At 40.9% G+C, this 9992-nt stretch overlaps 1 protein-coding gene and 1 long non-coding RNA gene across 8 annotated transcripts in view; one reads left to right on the top strand and one right to left on the bottom strand.

Annotated features, from left to right (window-relative positions):
- Positions 1–507: 507 nt before the first annotated feature.
- Positions 508–8590, bottom strand: LOC113832681. Its single transcript, XR_003480126.2, has 2 exons — positions 8264–8590; positions 508–991 (listed from the first exon to the last, which is right to left on the bottom strand). It is a non-coding gene; the product is annotated as an uncharacterized LOC113832681 (long non-coding RNA).
- Positions 4982–9992, top strand: part of Cysltr2 (cysteinyl leukotriene receptor 2) — a 27416-nt gene continuing 22405 nt past the window's right edge. For all 7 annotated transcript variants that reach the window (XR_004772474.1, XR_003480125.2, XR_003480123.2 and 4 more), the window contains exon 1: positions 4982–5350. The gene's annotated coding sequence lies outside the window, so the exon portion shown is untranslated. The remainder of the gene's footprint in view (positions 5351–9992) is intronic.

The raw sequence follows: 9992 nt of genomic DNA, 5'->3' as shown, positions 1-9992 counted from the left end.
CCAAGTTCAGTTTCTAGTGAATACATAGCCCCTCTGCATTGTTGTAAACCAGCATGAAAGCTGGGTGTAGTGGCCCATGCCTTAAATCCCAGCACTTGGAAGGCAGAGGCAGACAGATTTGAGTTTGAGGGTGGCCTGGTTTATAGAGTGAGTTCCAGGACAGCTAGGGCTATATGAAGGGAAACCTGAATGAGTCAGGGAGTTTCACGTTGCCCCTGGTTTACCAGTCCAGAGAGAAGGCGGAGAGAGGCATTTCCTCCTTGTCTTTCTTATCTACACACTCAGCACACATGACTCCACTTGCAGGAGGGAGCTCTGGGGAGTGAGAGCTGGAACTTTTCTTTTTCACTTCATTCTATTCCAATGATCATCAGTCATTTTATTGGACCTTTATTACAGGAATGAAATCTCTAGCCTAGTGATTGTTGCAGAGTTAAGTATTTCTTAAATATCCTTGCTCTGATGCTGGGATGCTCCTGCATTGTCCTAGCCAGAACCATTACCAGAGAGATTTGAGATGTGTTTATTATGTTTATTATGTTTCCAAGAGCCTCCTCTTTCTCCATCATCACAGCATCAGCAGCCTGGAACTTTTGAAGAGATGCCTTCACTCCCCCAACTGTCAGGATTTATAATGGTTGAGAGAGTGACAGGTGGGGCAAGTAAGACTTCTTTGGTTTATCTATTGGCAGCAGTGGCTGGGAATGGATGGGGCTGGATGCTACAATGAGTGGTTTTAAGGGTTGGAAGAGAGCCTGGGTTAAGTGAGGGTAGAGCCAAAGCTGAGACAGAGGACAGTGGGGTAGGATGGCAGCATGGTAGATGGTGTGAAAGCCTTTTAGTTGTTGTCCTGGGTTCTAGGCATGCAGTAAAACTGAATTCACATGAGCTGGTCTCGTGATGGGTGTCCATTTCTCAAGATGTCCTGTGAAGAGAGGTTTTGGGGGGGCATCTTTGATGTCCATGTCCTGGTCTAGTTCTCGTGAAGAGGCTACAGAAGCAAAATAAACATAGTTATTTTGGTTTATTTTCTAAGTAAGTGCTAGCTACTTTCTACCCAATGCAACTCTTTGATGTTTTATTTTCACCCTCTCTCAGGCCTAAAATACTGTTTTTTTTTCCTTTGAAAGAAATGAATAATCCATTTGGCATAGAGCCCACTCTCAGATGTGGGCCTATTGTGGAGTTAAGCCTTTTTGACTCCTGTGGGGTCCCCGTATATCCCCTTCTGCCCAAAGGGCCCAAGAATCTGTGGAGGTAATGTGGTATTTTTTTTTTTTTTTTAGAAATCACCATCTTGTGATTAGGAGTAGATACACCATCTTACGATCTACCAGTGAGCTCAAGTTCCAATTTCTTGGTATTTTTTTAAAAAGTAATAGTCAATGGGTACAAAGTAGTATCTTACTGTAGTCTTGGTTTTCAATTCTCTAATGAGCAGTGATAATGAAGTAATTATGGTTTCTTTTTTTCATTTTATTGAAAATAGATTTTTTTCTCACATAATATATCCTGATTAGTCTCCAATCCCTCTATCTTCCCAGTCCCTCCCCACCTTCCCTCCTATCCAGATTTACCCTCTTTCTTTCTCTCATTAGAAAAAAAACAGGGTTCTAAGAGGTAATAATAAAGTATATAGTAAACATAATATGATAAAACAAAACCAGACACATCGGAATAGGACAAGAGCCTAAGAAAAAAACATAAAATTTAGATTTAGATGCAAAGAATTATTTATTTGCTCACTTAATCCTATAAGAACTGGAAGCCATGATATGTATGAAAAGAACCTTCAGGGTAAAAAGAGAAAAATATATATAAAATAAACCAAAAATAAGATGAAATTAAGGGGAAAATCGCTGGAATGACATTATGAGACAAGGAGCCTCCAATGATGCCATTGAGTATGTTTTCAGTTGTCCATCTGCTGCTGGGCATGCAGCCTACAGTTAAGAGTAGTTTCTTTCCACAGTGAGATTCTCTTGGAGGAAACTAGATTTTCATTTGCAAGTGATTATCAATTGGATATTGCTTCTGAGTTCGGGATGGTGGCATGTGTCCACTTCTCCTTTCAGCTTCAGATACTATCTGGTGAGGACCTGTGCAGGCCCTGTGCCTACTGCCTTAATCTCTGTGAGTTCATATGTGCACCTATCCTGTTGATTTAGAGGGACTTGTATTAGAGACCATAGTCTATAAGCTATTCCAATAAAGCACACACACACACACACACACACACACACACACACACACACACACACACACACACACCATTATATATGTCTGGGTTACCTCACTCAGGATGGTTTGCTTTAGTTCCATTAATTTACATTTGAATTTCATTCTTTTTAATGGCCAACTAATGTTCCAATGTGTAAATGTACCACATTTTCTTTATCTATTCATCTATTTACAGACATCTAGGTTGTTTCCAGTTTCTGGCTATTATGAATATAGCCCAATGAACATGGTTGGGCAAGTATCTCTGTGATAGGATTAAGAATCCTTTGGTTATACGCTAGATCTTGAGGTAGATGATTACTGTCTTCCTGAGTACTGCTACACTGATTTCCACAGTGGCTGTACAAATTTACAATCATATCAGCGATGGATGGGTGTTCCCCAAATTCTGCATCCTTCCTAACACAGCTGCCATTTATTTTATTGATTTTAGGCATTCTTGTGATGGTCTGAATGTAATTGACCCCTATAATCTCCTAGGGAGTGGCACTATTAGGAGATGTGACCTTGTTGGAATAGGTATGGTCTTGGTGGAGGAAGTGTGTCGCTGTGGAAGTGGGCTTTGAGGTCTCAGATATATTCAAGATACCACCCAGCATCTCAGTTTACTTCCTGTTGCTTTCTGATCAAACTGTAGCCAGTACCACGTCTGTCTGCATGCCACCAAGTCCCATCATGATGATAATGGACTGAACCTCTGGACAGTAAGCTGCCACCTCAATTGAATGTTTCCTTTATAAGAGTTGCCATGGTCATGGTGTCTCTTCACAGCAACAGCAACCCTAAGACAATTCTGATTGGTGTAAGATGAAATCTCAAAGAAGTTTTGATTTGTATTTTCCCAATGGCTAAAGATGCTAAACATCTCTTTAGGTGTTCTTCAGCTATTTGAGTTTTCTCTTTTGAGAATTCTCTGTTTAGACCTGTACCCAATTTTTAAAAATTGGAATATTTCATTTGTTGCTGTCTAGTCTTTTAGTTCTTTATATATTTTGGATATTAGTCCTCTATCTGATATATATAGTTGGTAAAAAAAAATCTTTTCCCATTCTGTAGCCTCCTGCTTTGTCCAAATGACAGGGTAAAGTGAAATAGCAATACGGAGTCAGGTATAGCTATAAGGATATTTATGTAGGAGAATCCTACTTACTCAGCCTAGCCAGCCAGCAGGGAGAAAGGTAAGCAGAAGAAGGGGCTCCCCACGTGCCTGTCCCTCACTTTTAAACCTTCCTCACATCACCCTGACCATGCCCAAGTGGGTGTGGCCAGGCACACCTGTAACCAGCCCCAAGCAGGCTTTGCCACACAGTTTTTCAGTTTCATGAGGTCCCCTTTATTAATTGTTGATTGTAGTGTCTGTGCTGCCAATGTTCTGTTCACAGAGTTTTTTCCTGTACTGTTGAGCTCAAGACTATTCCTTACTTTCTCTTCTATCAGGCTCAGTATATGTGAATTTTGTGCAGGGTGATAAAAGTGTGGACCCTGTTTGGATCTGTAGCCATCCAGTTTGACCGGCACCATTCATTAAAGATGTTGTCTTTTCCCCCATTATATTTATGACTTCTTCATCCAAAATAAGGTATCCATAAGTGTGTGGATTTATGTCTGCATCTTCAGTTTGATTCCATTAATCAACATGTATACTTTTATGCCAATACCATATTGTTTATTTTACTATAGCTCTGTAGTACAGTTTGAGGAGGTTGAGAATAATGACACCTGCAGTAGTTGTTTTATTATTCAGGATTGTTTTAGCTATTCTGGTGTGTGTGTGTGTGTGTGTGTGTGTGTGTGTGTGTGTGTGTGTGTGTTTCCATATAAAGCAAAAATTGCCCTATCAAGATTTTTGAATTGTGTTGAAATTTTGATTATGATTGCACTGAATCTGCAGATTGGTTTTGGCAAGATGGATATTTTTACTGTATTAATCCTACTGATTGGTGAGAATGGGAGATCTTCCCATCTTCAATTTTTTTCTTCAGTGTTTTAAAGCTCTTATCACACAAGTCTTCCACTTGTCTGGTTAGAGTTATGCCAAGATATTTTATATTATTTGAGATGATTGTGAAAGGTGTTGTTTCCCTGATTTCTTTCTCAGTCCATCTGTCACTTGTATATAGGAAGGCAGGGTCCCAGGGATTGCTGGCTCAAGTTGGAGGTTGAGCTAACAGGAGTAGTGTGTGTGTGTGTGTGTGTGTGTGTGTGTGTGTGTGTGTGTGTGTGTGTGTGTGTGTGTGTAGGTAGGTAGGAGGAGAAGAACTGCATGATGGGAATGAAGAAGCCAGAGAGGCTGAATCAGGAGGTGAAATACAGAACGGGGGATGAAACTGGGAATTTCTCATTCAAGCAGTCCAGGAGGCAAAGGAGAATCAGGCTGAAAGTTGGGAAAAAAGCCAGGTGGATTGAGAAATATGGTGACAGAGTTTCCACAGTTAACTGTTCAAGCAAGAGTAACACATTACAGGAGCAATGAGACCAGTGGCGGCCTTCACAGAGACTTTTTAGCAGAGTGAGTAAGGCCTTTGCCAGAGTGCACGGGAAAGCCAGAGGGTAGTGAAAGTGCTTTATCTAAAGCTGTCGGCAGGGCTGAGTGTGAAAAGCGGAGTTGATGGGCTTGTCATGGAAACAGAAACCCTTTCGGAAATAAAAGCCACTTAACTCCCCCCCTCCCCCCCCCCCCCCCGCCCATCACATCTGATTAAAAGAAAAAAGAAAGAAAGGAAGGAAGGAAGGAAGGAAGGAAGGAAGGAAGGAAGGAAGAAAGGTAAGAAGAAAAGAAAAGAAATCCCAACAACAAAAACATCAAGAGTCATTAGAGGACGATAATTCCAGGGTGACTTGGTACGATGGTCACTAGCTGGAAATTCTCTGCCTTCCAAAGAAGGAAGCCAGCATTCATTCCCACGATCCTGCCACCAAGCTGAGGACCTGCTGACCCAAGTTCCTTCTTTTCTTGCTATTGGCTAACACTGTTCATAAAACAGAGTTGGCCGTTTCACTCTTGCTTTAAATGAACAAGCTGCATCGTATGGGGAGACAGCCAGGAGAGAGGGCAGAGTCGGAAGGCAGGGCAAGCGGGAGGAGGCCGGGCGCAGAAGGAAGCACACAGGTGGGTTGTACCGTTTGTTCATTTGTCACTCAGAATTGTGCTTTGATGGCTCCTACAGGAATGACGTGTGGAATGTAAGCTTAATTTGTTCAACTATCAGTTCTACCACATATGTTTTTTTGTTTTTGTTTTTGGCTTGTGCATATGATTTTAGCTTCCTTTCATAGCTGCATCTGTAAAATACAAACACGTTTATGTTCACTCCTTCCAGTAAACCTTGTGCCTTATCCATGCTGCCATGAATTCTGCAGAGCCACAATTGCGATTGCTATATAAGGCATTGATATTTTCCCTCCTTTGGTCATTTTATCCCATAAGGCTTTTTTTTTTTTCTACTCAAAAGTCTTGCTTTTGGAAGAGGATTGTATTTGAGAAGGTAGATTTCAGTGGTTTTGTTCAGAGGTGCAGTGAACATGAACACGTGTGCTGGAATCGGTTTGTTTTGGAGCACCCATCTTGGTTTTTCAGCTGGGGCTGCACCTCAGTCAGAATTGCCTGCATCTCAGCAGATTAGAGAACAATGCCTCAAACAGCTTAAACCTGGTTTCCTGGTATTAACCAGTCTTTAATGGGTTTTGTTTGCTATTACTTCTCAGTTGTTATTAATAAATGGTCTGTTCTTAAAGAAATGGTTGTTTGAAAAACCTTCTTGTCGATACCACATACCTGAGAGTAATAATGGTGGGGAAATGAGATGCAATTAAAGGCAAGTCTCTCTTTTACTATGTAAGTAATCTAACTTAGAGAGCTAATTTGTGGGGCATATAAGAACTTTAGAAATTTCCGTTGTCTACTTCAACTCCTGAGATTAGAACCTATTTGAAAGCTTCAATTAATTAATGTTTGAAGGAAGTAGATTTGTTTCTATGGCTTGGGAAGGTAGTTGTGGGAGAAGTTGAGGATTTAGAAGGCTCTAAATATGTTAACATTAAGCCCGGTGGGCACTAGTACCTGCCAAGGTAGCCCAACTTCCTTTCTTTGTATAACTTTTCAAAGTCAGTCAAGAGATGGACATTTAATATCTGGCCATTTACAAGCACACCGAAGATACAGCAGGTGGCCAAGACTGATCTAATGGTTCACCCTGCTTTCCAAAAGAAATTATTTTCATTGGACCCCAATGTCCCCCTAAGAATAAAACAGACTGACTTCATATCAAAAGACTGGACAGATAACGGCACCTAAATCAGGCTGAAGCAGTTCTGCCTGTGCTATGAGCTTCCCACAGGCATATACTTGACCTTAATTTGATCAATAGCGTGTCAAACAAATATCTTCTTGTTTTCATCCCATGGAGGAGAGTGTCTGTTTAGCATCTTTGATAAGCACAAGCATTTATGTAGCACTTTACCATATAGAAACATGTTTTCATATGTCTGTTCATTTGACCTGTGGAACAATCTTTATCTATAGAGAGGGTATTTCTCATTTTTGAGATGGCAGAAATGAAGCCCTGGGATTGTAGGATATTTCCCAAGTTAGAACCAAACTGATGAGTCTAGAATATATGGCTACATCCATACAACCCCAATAATAACTATTTTATGAAATTGATTAAATGAATTTTGTTACATCTGTATATTATTATATAGTTAAATGATGGCATTGGCACTATATCACTTAGAAAAAAAAGAGATGACCATGTCTCAGTGGCAAGAAAAAGCAGGATACAAAATAGCATTATAACATGCTCTCTCTCTTTTTTTCAAAATCCTTATCTGTATTTAGAAAAAGAGAAAAAGAAGTGTATGTACAGAATTTTAGACTTGTCTAACTGATAAAACTTGTCATTTCCACAACTCAGCTTAATATCTTTTTGCCACCTTAATTTAATATAGCAATGCAACAAAAACAAAAGTAAACTAAACAGAATTGAATAGAATTGACTGTGTCTGTCTGGTTCACACTCCCGATAAAGTGGCCCCAACTCTTTTTTCCAATTGACTAGAAAGAAGCCTTGTATTCGGTTCTGAGTTTTGCCTATGATTGTTACATGTTGTGTTGTAGTTGTGGCTAATGTGGACAACACACTTGGTATGTCAGGCACAGAGCTGATTGGGCTGCTCTCATCCTCTTCGTTTACTCTCACTCCCTCAGCAGATGAAGGTTTTAAAGTTTAGAGGGGTGAAATGACAGAAAAGCAGAGTTGAGACTTGAAAAATTGAGACTCTATCTACCTGGCACCTGAGAGGACCTCCTCCCTCCACAGGATGGGACTCATTACTCTGGGTCAGCATCAGCTCAGGAATTGTTAATACCCATTACCTTGTGTATTCCAGACCCCAGGATCTGGCCTGCTTTTCTTGTTTGTCCTGAACAGAAGGCATTAAAGACATGCTGGTCCCCAAGAGCAAGCTTATAGAGGAAAAGACTCATAAGGGATAATGCAGCTACCCAGAACTTTGGCTAATGTATCAGCTTGCCTAGGATGCAGGAAGCCTGGGGTTTGATCCCCAGTGCCACATACACTGGGCTTTGGTGGTACATGCTGGTCATCTCACACTGTGGGGGAGGGGCAATCAGGGGTACTAGGTCACATTTGACAACTTGAAACACTGTCTCAAAACTGATAGATAAATGGGTTGGGAGCCTACTAGAGGAAGAGCAAGAAGGAGGAGAGAGACAAGGGACAGGGAAGGGGAGGCTGCCCATTTTGGCAACGAAAATATTAATTAAACAGAGAAAATGTAAAAGCTTAATCCATCGTTAATTCTCTTCTTGATATTATTTATTTCTTGAAAAAAAATAAAAAAGTCTCTTTCCCACATAAAATCTTCTTAAATGATCCTGCAGAGACTGCCCTAACCTCTCCTTTACCTTGTTTGAGAAAGCAGATTCTTTCCGGTAAGCTCACTTCTTGCCTTGACAGGAACTCTGCTGCTAGGCAGATTCTAAGATTTGGAAATGGCTTACCTTGTTAATTTGATCTCTGTCAGGGATCTGGTTGGCACAGGATCAGAAAGATAATTTGCTGTCCTGGGTGTGTAACAGCATCATCTCCTCCAATTGGGCCCTACCCCAGTGTCCTGGACCTTAGATTCTTTCTTCCCCTTTGGTAGCGTTGGGAATTGAACTCATAACCTCACAAATGCTAGGCTAGATTTCTACCACTGAGTCAGATTCCAGCCCTCCTGATTTGCCTTCTCATTCACAGATCTTTGATCTTAATTTTGGAGAAAAAACATTTATAAGGAAAAACACTAACAGCATTTCATTGCAAAAAAGAAACTTGAAATCCCCCTTTCCCCCACATAGTTATTGTGAGACGTAAAACGAGGAAGTGATGACTCAGAGGTCATTTATCTTAGCACATTTGTGTGTCATATGTGGTAGGCTTACCGAGGCACTGCGGCAGGCATTCTGGTGATAGGATAGAACAGAGGCTGCTGTGACCCTTTGGGATAACCACAAAGACATGAAATCCCTGGGGTACAGGCAGTCAAGACTTGGAGGTTTAGCGAACTCTGTGTGTGTGTGTGTGCGCGCATGCATGCATGTGTGTATTTTGTGTAAGAAATGGTACTTCGACAGGAATTGAAGATTGGGTAAATGATAACTGGGCTGTGAGGTGGAACTCAAAGTATGTACTCAGAAGAGTTTCCTCCCCTTCTCTCCTCTCCCCTTCCCCCCTCTCCCTTTCCCTGCTCTTTCTCCTTCCCGTCTCCTCCTCTTCTCCGGTTCTCTTCCCATCCCAGTTAAGAGGTTAACTAGCCTGTATGCCATAGCATTCTTTCAAGACAGTATTTGCCAATCCTCTGTCTTTTGATAGGCGTGAGAGCACTCAGGAAGGAAGAGTCAACGCAGAATAATTAAGTCAAGTAAGCAGCCATACTTAGATGGCAGATGATAGTGGCAATCTAAGTCTCCCTTAATGCACTGATGAAGTGGATTTGAAAACAAGGAAGTTGAGGGTTCAACAATGAAGAATTATTGCATGTGTGTGTGGTATGTGTCTCAGCAGGGTCATGTACAGGCCATGGCGAATGTGTGGAGGCCAGAAGACAACTGTGGAGTCTGTTCTCTTCTTTAACTTTTCATGAGTTCTGAGGACCAAACCTGGTCATCAGTTTGCATGGCAAGTGCCTTTATCTCTGAACCATCTTACCAGTCCCAAAGTTGAGTTTTTAAAATATAATTAAATCTATGGATTTAATAGATATCATGGACTCATATGATATTATCCAAATTTAATGAAAGCTATAGGACTCATACAGAAGGCAACACTTAGTCAAAAATAATGCTTTACAAAATTAAGTCTTATCTCAAGAAGGCCTGAGCTTTCTGCATGTGTTTTCTGTGCACTGATGTATCTGTTTACTGTGGTACTTGAATGCTAGTGGTGAGCATGGCAGAAAAGTTAACTTTGCAAGCAGTAGAGAAAGGAACAAGGGGATTTAGCAAAGGGAGAGATGAGATGAAGGAGATAATGCTATCCATTGTTTTTGGAGTCAGGGTGTCCCTCACATTTATGGATGTCAACTTCAGTAAGGCTTTAATACCTGTTAGTTCCTGGGGATCAGTAATAATTTGGTAGCATTCATCCCTGACAATAAGAAACAATGAATGAAATTGTGAAAGACTCTAGTTTTAAGCGAGTAGTTATCTGTAAATGTGTCCACAATTATAGGAACTTTTGTGTGCA

The sequence above is a fragment of the Cricetulus griseus genome (assembly GCF_003668045.3).
Source record: "Cricetulus griseus strain 17A/GY chromosome 1 unlocalized genomic scaffold, alternate assembly CriGri-PICRH-1.0 chr1_1, whole genome shotgun sequence".
NCBI lineage: Eukaryota > Metazoa > Chordata > Mammalia > Rodentia > Cricetidae > Cricetulus > Cricetulus griseus.
This window is presented reverse-complemented; position numbering and strand designations above follow the sequence as displayed.